At 34.2% G+C, this 9,364-nt stretch overlaps 1 pseudogene; it reads right to left on the bottom strand.

Moving 5' to 3' along the window:
- Nucleotides 1–1,774: 1,774 nt before the first annotated feature.
- Nucleotides 1,775–3,025, bottom strand: LOC145682259 (KRAB domain-containing protein 2 pseudogene; annotated as a pseudogene).
- Between the last annotated feature and the right edge of the window lie 6,339 nt (nucleotides 3,026–9,364).

Below are 9,364 nucleotides of genomic sequence, written 5' to 3'. Positions count from 1 at the left end.
CTCTTGCATGCATAACATATGAATCCTTGTCGTTCAAATACAATTCTATAGAAACACTTATTTATTAAGAAATACACAGAAAAGACTTCCGTTTTGCAGAAATATCTGAAATGCTTTTGTATATTAGCACAAGGTAAAATGCACACTACTATTGCACTACTACTTATTCAATTCGGTGGTGCCAAAGCCAATCTACTGACGTAATATTGTATATTTATTATGAAATACAAAGAAAAACGTTTTCATTGCTAAAACATCTGAAATGTTTCTATTTGTTACCACAAGGTAAACTATCATGGCATTTTGAGTTGCAGAGAAAACCTTTCTTCTTGCACAAGCATCTTTTCGAAATACATGGTTTCTTGCACACGCAACGTGTGAAACCTTGTGGGGTTAATGCTACTTTCCTGGCTGCAGTTCTCAACAAAAGTTCACTATCTGGTACTTCGACTGGTGTCAGGAACTGCTCGTGGCAAATGTCGAATTCAGACCTACAACAGACACATTTTGTTTAATCACATGGTGTGGGAATCCTGAATCACTTATATAAAAAATAATAATGACTTTTCAAAACAAAATAATAATGTATTTTAACGCACAATTTCCACACTCATCATAATTAGTATTTCAGAGAAACACCGGTAGTTAATCTGCGTATTTCCTACAAAAACGCCTATGCACTAAAGCACATTTCACGAGTACCGGTTTCACAAGCTAAGCAACAATCTTTTACCGGGATCAAGTTCGTGACATCTTATCAATCTACTGGTGAGTACACAGCAGACAACAACAGATGGATTACACATTATTAAATCGGTTCCGGAAAAACATAATAGACATTATAACAGAAAATTATTTTGACATAAAATGATGTGAAGAATCCATCATTATTTCGGTTAATAATAATATTACAGATACGTATAAAACACTAACATCTATGGTTAAGGGTGTTGACCAAGCTCCTCCCCATTAATTTTTCCGTTTTTTGAAGATTGTGAGAAGTTGTAGGTCAATATCACCATTTTGGAAAGCAAGCAAGACAGAATTTAAGTAATTCTATGATCTAAAAGGATCAGCGCTCTAAACAATTTACTTTCTGTATAGAAATTTGAATAGCTGTGAATAATGATGTCACACGCTGACTACTCAAAAATCTAAACAAAAAAATAAGTTGTTTACAGGAATAATCCTTTCAGATCACAGACTTATTAAATTCTATCTTGCTTGCTATCCAAAATTGTGATAGAGACCTACAACTTCCCACAATCTTAAGAAAAAGAAAGAAATAAAGAAAAGAAAGTGGTGGGGAGCTTAATCAACAGCGTTAACATATACAATATAGCTCTTAATTACCGAGCGGTCATAGATCAGTTGGTAAAGTGCTGGCTTCGCATTCGGAAGGTCGCAAGTTCGCGTCCAGCGGCCTACCATCCTGACTGAGGATTTCCAGCTTTTATCCTTCTCATACCAATCAAAGAATGTGATAGTACCTATAAAACTTGGTCTTAACCAACTTCCTTCCCATATGCTATCTCGTACCCCATCCCGGCGTGTACCAGAGATGCTTAAAGGCCTTAAATGAAAATGCTTAAGGCCTTCTGCGGGCGTGGTCGCGGGCTCTAAATCCCGCTGGGAGCCCTCCGCCTCGGATATAAACCCGAGCAATGGTTCGGATCCCACTTTAACCTGTAGGTCCCGTCGTTAGAAGCTCCTTAGCTTGTTTAGGACGTTAATACAAATTCTATCAATAAGGAGCACATAAAAGACAGAAAACTTACTTGCAATATAATTTATCCAGCTTTCCATCCTTGGTTCTAATCTTGTTCAGATCTTCATTTTTTTCTAGAACAACTCCAATGACATTCCGAAAATCCGCCTTTGCTCTGTCCACATCCGGGATTGGTATTATGACATTATCTCCCACTTCAACAGGTGGATGGGTGGCATCAGAGATACGTTTCATTTTCTTGGCCTGCTTTGACAAATTTTCACGTGCTTCTTTCCTGGATGATGTGATACCAACCGCACTATGACCAGCCTCATTTTCTCCTTCATCAAATGTTTGATGTTCACTAAGGCGCTCATTCATGTCCTCAATAATACTCACGAGGTCGTCCTCATCGTTTATATTTTGGAGAACATCTGATGACAGTGCTGAAGTCGTAAGTCCTACTCTTGGCTCAATGCCGAACATCGCACAGTATGGAGACCGTTTTATTCCGGAATGATAAGCTCGATTTTTCATAAACCGAACAAAGCGGAGACCATTTGACCAGTTTGTTGTTTTATTATCCTGCATCCACGAGGCAAGCATATTTTCTATATCTTGATTTGCCCGTTCTACTGACCCTTGGCTTTGGCTGTACCTGGGCTTTCCGTTGACTAACTTTAACTCAGGCCAGAGTGTCGTTAGTTCCTTGATGACAGAATTAACAAACTCTCTGCCATTATCAGAATGTAAAATGCAGGGGGCACCAAATGTCAAAAATATGTCTGTCAGTTGGTAGGCTACTTCTTCAGCTCTTTTGGTTTGCAGCGCTTGCAGTAAGACAAACTTCGTCAGATGATCCTGGTATACCATGATAAACTTGAACTTACGATCTGGGTGTGCTTGCATGTCTATCAGGTTCACTTGACATCGGCTGTTCACTTCTGTGTGAAGTATTGGCTTAGAAACAAAGCCCTTCTTTTTCATACTTTTCTTCCGTTGACATGTTTCACACATTGACAGAAAAATATTTATCATTTGATTCGTAACGTTGGCATATTTCCTAGAAGTTTCGGCTTTCATTCTATCTCGACCTCCGTGTCCCACAGCAACATGTGATGCTTCAATAACATCAAAGATCTCCTCGGCAGGTAAGTAGTACTTCACAGGCTCACTATTCGACACCAGTTTTTTTGTTTCACCAATTTCCAAAACATTAAACCGTTTCAAATGTCTGTACTGTAAAGGTGTTTTCTTTGCAGCAGATTTTGCCTCTTCAACTTCAGTTAAAAGTTTACTGTAAACGTCCTTGGTCATTGCATTATAGTGACTGTCTTTTTCATTTTCCAAACGAATAATTTCTTTGAAGAATCTTTCCTTCAAAATTGTTTCTTTATCGGACTGACTCATTACAACGAATAATCACCTCACACTTCCCGAAACACTAACACACGCGTAGCCACGACAAGAGAGACGCACCTGCACACTTTACAAAGGCTCCGAACAGACTGAGAGAAAACAAAACAATACTTTCCCAGTAGGAGCAAGTCCGAACTTGCAGAAACACTGTTAACTGATCCATTTTGGTCAGAATTAGTTTTAACTAGTAAAAACTGTATATGATTCACATTATATAGTCTTTTTCGTTAATTCCAGAATTACCTAACTAACATAGTAAATTCTAGTATTGACTAGTTAATACTAGTTCTTTCGAAATGGCTTTGAGAAAACTAGTTTTAACTAGGAAATTCTAGTTTTACCTAATTTCGGGTTCTGGCGGTAACATATACATATATAAGTGCAATTAGTTATGTTTTGACATATACCGTATATTCTTATTGTTTTGAAATACATTCTTATATATATACACATATTTCTATCTATCTTTATAATAAACTCAAAATGTAAATATTAGTAAATATGAAGTATTTTATATGTACCTTAGTTAGGCGGTTCTTCAGTATTTATATCAGTATTTTCTTTGTTCTCTAGAAGTACATACAGCTTTGCGTTTTTCCAAATAACAGGATTTCCTGAGTCAAGAATATATCGTGATGTACTTTATGGAAAATTGGAACTTCTAGGTAAGTGTTAAAGTTATTTTAATACATTACACTCTAATATTATTTTATGTTTCCATGATAAATATTAAGATCAGTTACTGCACAATAATAGTAAGTATAAATTACTAATAACAATTAACTCTTTTTAATAATTACCAACAAATCTGAATAAATAATATGAAATCTACAATTATTATTTGAAATGAAATGAAAATTAGAGTTTTCCATTATATGTGTATTTTGCCCCACAAGAGTCATCTAATACTGCACTATAGAGTAATCTTTTATTCCTTAAAAGTTGCACTATTACAATTACAATTCACTGGTAATTGCATTGTAACTGCTAAACCTTATCTTAACAATTTTACACTTTTGCATACTTAGGTCTTTAGACTCTTTGTCTTCCAATGGTAAAGCAAAAAAGCGAAAACTCAAGCATACTATAGAGTCTTTGCTTTTACACATTGCGCCTGTAAAGTTATTGATTGCATTTTCAACAAATGGCTAGTGTTGTTCATTGTTGAAATATATATAATATAGACTGTTCAGGAATATTGCAATCTGATTGTTAGGAAGATTGTAGGGATAAGAAAACTCGTCGCTATGCTTCTTTGTATTTACATTTTTAACGCTGTGTTAAAAGCGAGCGACCGCGTTCGACTCCCGGTAGAAATTTGTTCATTCTGACCACCATAAAATCTTAGGTTTGCATCTCGTATAACCACGTTGCTCAAAGTGACGCTTAATCCCAATATATGTAATCGGAGATGATTGGAAATCTGACAAGAAATCGACCTTATTTGTCACACTTGACAGCATATTCTTGAATATTTATCTTCATCCAATTGTAATTTTCAAATCATGTTTTATTCATTCATTAGTTTCTGTTGTTTCACTGATTTTTTACTGGTATAATATTCTTTCTTTGTTAATTGTGAAGTGTTTATGATTCCACTCCCTTAGTGTTGACAATTTCTTGCTTTTTCATTTAAATAGTAAACATTTCAAAAGGAAAATTACATCAGTAGATATTAAAGGTTTGTTTTTACATGCATAGGTAAAACGAAAATATTCCACATCGATATAAAAAGTTGTATAGAATTGATAGCATAATAAGAAATATATTTTCCTTTACTCCAAGATACAAAACATTACATTTTATTAAGGTACGTAAATTAAGAAGAGCATACAATTCTTTGTATTAATTTACTAACTATTTTAAATTATTATATTAAGCTCTGCTTTGACACAAATCAGCATAAATATTTGGAAGTTAAAAGGACAATTTAATTTAGACCTATAATGTTATAAACGATCATGAAGTATTATTCAAGAGTTGATAATGTTCTACATTTAGAAAACGTTTCTGTCTAGCATATTAGTAATCAACTGAACTTTTGCTAGTGTATCAAATGTTGATAGTAAATTGTAATAAGAGAAATATGAAACACGTTTCCTGGAAAATTAATTCAGAGTGGTAAATCATGAGCAAAATGCATCTACAAGTTTTTTTTCACTCACGTACAACCAACAACAACTTATACTAAACGTTCTATTTAAGAACTATATAATGCCATGTTAGCGGACAATTCAGTTACTGTAATATCTATGGTTTAAAACCATACAAAGGCTTCAATATTTTAAACATTACCTGACTTTATATCTAAGTTTTTACTGATATAACCAGTGCTGTGAATATTATTCTGGCTTTGTGAACAGTTTCAAAACCATTTAAATATTGTTAGAAATCCAATTGGCATAAATGTCTACATATTTTAGTATAAAATAAGGTTGGCACTAGACTCGTATTTCCAGGTTTTACTGGACTTTTTATCAAGATTTTTGATCAATAGATGTAAATGTTCATGAGTTGATTTTGAGTTTAGCCCTTCGTTCAGTAGCAAAGCTATTTAAAAGGTAGGACTACAGATTAATGTTCAACTCAACCCATATTAGGCTATAACCTAACCCGAGAGTCCAATGCTAAAGCTTGTATGTTAATTAGTTAGCACGAAGGAGTTCTAGATATAACGTTAGATTAAGTATTCAATATACCAAATTTACAGTTGATATATACCTAAGGAAACTGATAATTCTTAAACTAAATGCACCAAGTCCAGGTATTAATATTTCAAGTAGGTTTTATTTCAAAATTAATTCTTCTATAATTAGCTCATTGGAACTTAATTTGAAGGCTTAAAGTCAACAAAATAAACGATAAAGGCTGATCGTTGTAAATTGTTTTTGGACAGTATAACTTGTCGATATGTGTTTTCAACGCAATTTCTTTTCAGTTTCATTTGGAGGAACAATCAACATTTTTCTTGGAGGAAGTTTGCTTTCATGTGTTGAATTGGCGTACTTTCTTATTTTGGAATACATTTCTAAACGACGAACTGTACATTGTTTTAATAAAGCAGGATCTTTGTTCAGACTACGTCGTTATATGAAACGGTGTATTGTTGCAAAATTCAAAGGAAGGCGTCGAAAATTATTTCCATTAAGCATATTCTCAACTTCCAAACAATTCGCGAAGGAATATATGAGGTAAATAGAAAGTCGTTTTTATAGTAGAAAATATATCAGCAATAATCTGTATTCGTATACTCCAGAAACGTTCTAGAAAACACTGATAATGTTCAATACCTAACCAATAGTCAATATTACTAGGATTATCACATTCACATTAAAACAATCTTTGTCAAGCATTAATCAACAATAAGTGTTTCAAATAATGTTTGTTATGAATTGAGAAATTTTAATATCATACATAATGCAGGGTTATTCAAAGAGAAAGAACACATTTCAAACATTTATTTCTCCCAAACCACAAAAGATAGAAATATACTTCGAACATTACTTGAGTAAGAAAAATTCACAATTTAAACAGTCCGGATAGAAGTTACAATCATGGCCGCATTGGCGCTGTTGTTTGTTGTTGTTTGTCTTTAGTAAAATGGTGGCGTCACCACATGAGAAATCATTTTTGTGTGCTATAATTGGCAAACCTTGAGTGCATTGTTGCAGCTCAGCGAATATTTCGCCGTCAATTTAATAAATAACCGCCGCATCATAAGCAAATTTACGAGTGGCATCGAAAATTCGTAGAATATGATTGCATCTGCAAAGGGAAAAGCACGGGAAGTCAACGTACATCGAACGAGAATGTCGAGCGTATTCGTACAAAATATGAAAAGAGTCCAAAGAAATCCACATCATGAGCAAGCAAAAAACTTAACATTCCTCAACTAACGGTATGCCGAGTTCTAAAACATCGTCTGCACATGAAGCAATACAAACTGCAGTTATTGCAAGCATTGCATTCTGACGACCACGCCAAAAGGTACGAATTTTGCATTAGCATGTTAGATGATATGGAAGAAGACAATTTTGCTCAACGATTTCTTTTCCGATGAATCAACTTTTCATCTTTCTGGTAAAGTTAATCGCCGTAACTTTACAATTTGAAAAAGTGAAAGCCCTACGGCAGTGATTTCGATAACTAGAGACTAACTGATTCGTGTGTGGCAAGAAATGAGCCACTGTTTTGACAATTGTGGTGTAACACACGGTGCTCATGTTGAATGCACGCCCCAATAACTAACAACAAATTGCAAACTTTTCTTAATAAAGTAACGTTCGAATCATGCTTCTCTCTTTTGTAGTTTGGAAGAAATAAATGTTTGAAATCTGTTCTGTCTTAGTGAATAACCCTGTATTACTGAAATAGTGGTAGCATGGTAGGGTGAATAAGTTTTATTTTTTATTGTACTTGTTTTCCTTCCTAAGATGAAATATGAGCAAACACTTTTTGACATATAGACATTTAGCTAAAACGTATTGCTAGAAATCTAGTTATGGAATAAAAAAACAAACATTGCCTTATAATAAAAGGTTTTGAATATAAGCATTCTAAATTGAAAAAAATATACTTACAGTATAATTCATGTACGTAGTAGATATTCTTTCTGTTGCTCAGTAAGTGTTTGTGGTCAGTCACTGATCACTACGAGTTCAATGCAAGTAACTATAATATGTTTGATAAAAACATAAAACACTTGTTTATTATATAGAGCACTTGTAACGCAAAGTAATTAAGTTAAATTACTAAGGTGTGCAAAACATGCATAATGTTTGTATATTTAAGTTGAAGTTTAAACCTTCACACTCTAATTTAATTAGTAAATGTTATTTACAATATCTAACCATGAATCTTTCAAGATTATAATTTTAGAATGTTTAAGTTGCAAATAAAGATGTTAAAGGGAACAGTTTCGGAAATGATAAAAAATATCCAGTTGATTATATTCCACGGTGAAGACGAGATTTGCATTATTGCAAACTCCACTATTTTGTGTAAACATTTAACCCTTAAATAGTCGCTTGCGGAATTTTGTTCCGCACTTTTACATTCTTCTTTTTATTTTTCCTTCTTTCGATCGCATGCTTTTGAACTTTTGTCTAGCTGCCTTTTAAAGTTTCATGATTAAACAACAATACATATCTGAATTGTTGCCCAAGCCACTAGTGAATATTTTGTCATTTATTTTGGAGTGGTGCATTTTGCGGAGCAAAGTTCCGCGCGCGACTAAATAAGTTACCTTTTTTTCTCCTACACATTTTACGCTTTCTTTCAATTTATTGTTCTTACCCGACAACAATTAAGCGATTCCGTAACTACAAAACATATCACAAGCAAGAGCCACCACCACTATTTTTTTAAATTTATTTTGCAAAAATATATTTCCAGGTGCAGTTCATTTGTAAGCAACTGAACTTATAAGCGGTTCAAATGTTGCATTGTGCGCTCTGGGAATAAATACATAGAGAACAGAGTCAGTCTTTTCTTTCAAAACGGATCATCATGAACGTGATGTGGACAGAATTAGAAACATGTTGAAGGAAGTTCTGGCTTAAGACGACAATTTAGATGTTCCGGATATGGAAGATGGCGATGAAGAAGATATCATTGAAGAAAGCAATCATATATCTGCCAGTAAAGGATCAGCAGATGAAGAGGAAGTGTTGTCACAAGCAGATCATGTGGAACCACTTTCAAATACTACTGCACGGGAACCACACCTTCTAGGAAAGGCCAATGTTACTAAATGGTACGCACATGCTCCACGACAAAATATACGAAGAAGAAGTCAGAATATTTTGACCCAATTACCAGGAGTCAAAGGACATGCTATAGAAGCGAAAACGCCGAGCTAATGTTGGAGTTTGTTCTTTAGTGCGTCTATGCTGGAGAGAATCGTTGAATTTACAAAGCAGTGGACTGAAACATATAGGGACACTTATAGCAGAGAAAGAGATGCTCAAAATACTAATATAACAGAAGTAAAGGCCTTCCTGGGCCTTCTATATCTTGCAGGATGACTGAAGTCACCTCATGCTAATCCGAACGATCTCTATGCAAAGGATGGGACTTGAAGACGAGGAAATGTAAGTAGTATGGATATGTTAACCGAGAGGCAAAAGCATAATTTATATGAAAGTTTCAAAATACATAAAACCTATATTTCTTATCAGGTACAACTATACATGTTATTATTCTTATTTGAGAAAAAAGCATAATAGTTTTTCCATT

This window comes from Thermobia domestica, chromosome 3 (assembly GCF_964235325.1).
Source record: "Thermobia domestica chromosome 3, izTheDome1.hap1.1, whole genome shotgun sequence".
Classification (NCBI taxonomy): domain Eukaryota; kingdom Metazoa; phylum Arthropoda; class Insecta; order Zygentoma; family Lepismatidae; genus Thermobia; species Thermobia domestica.
This window is presented reverse-complemented; position numbering and strand designations above follow the sequence as displayed.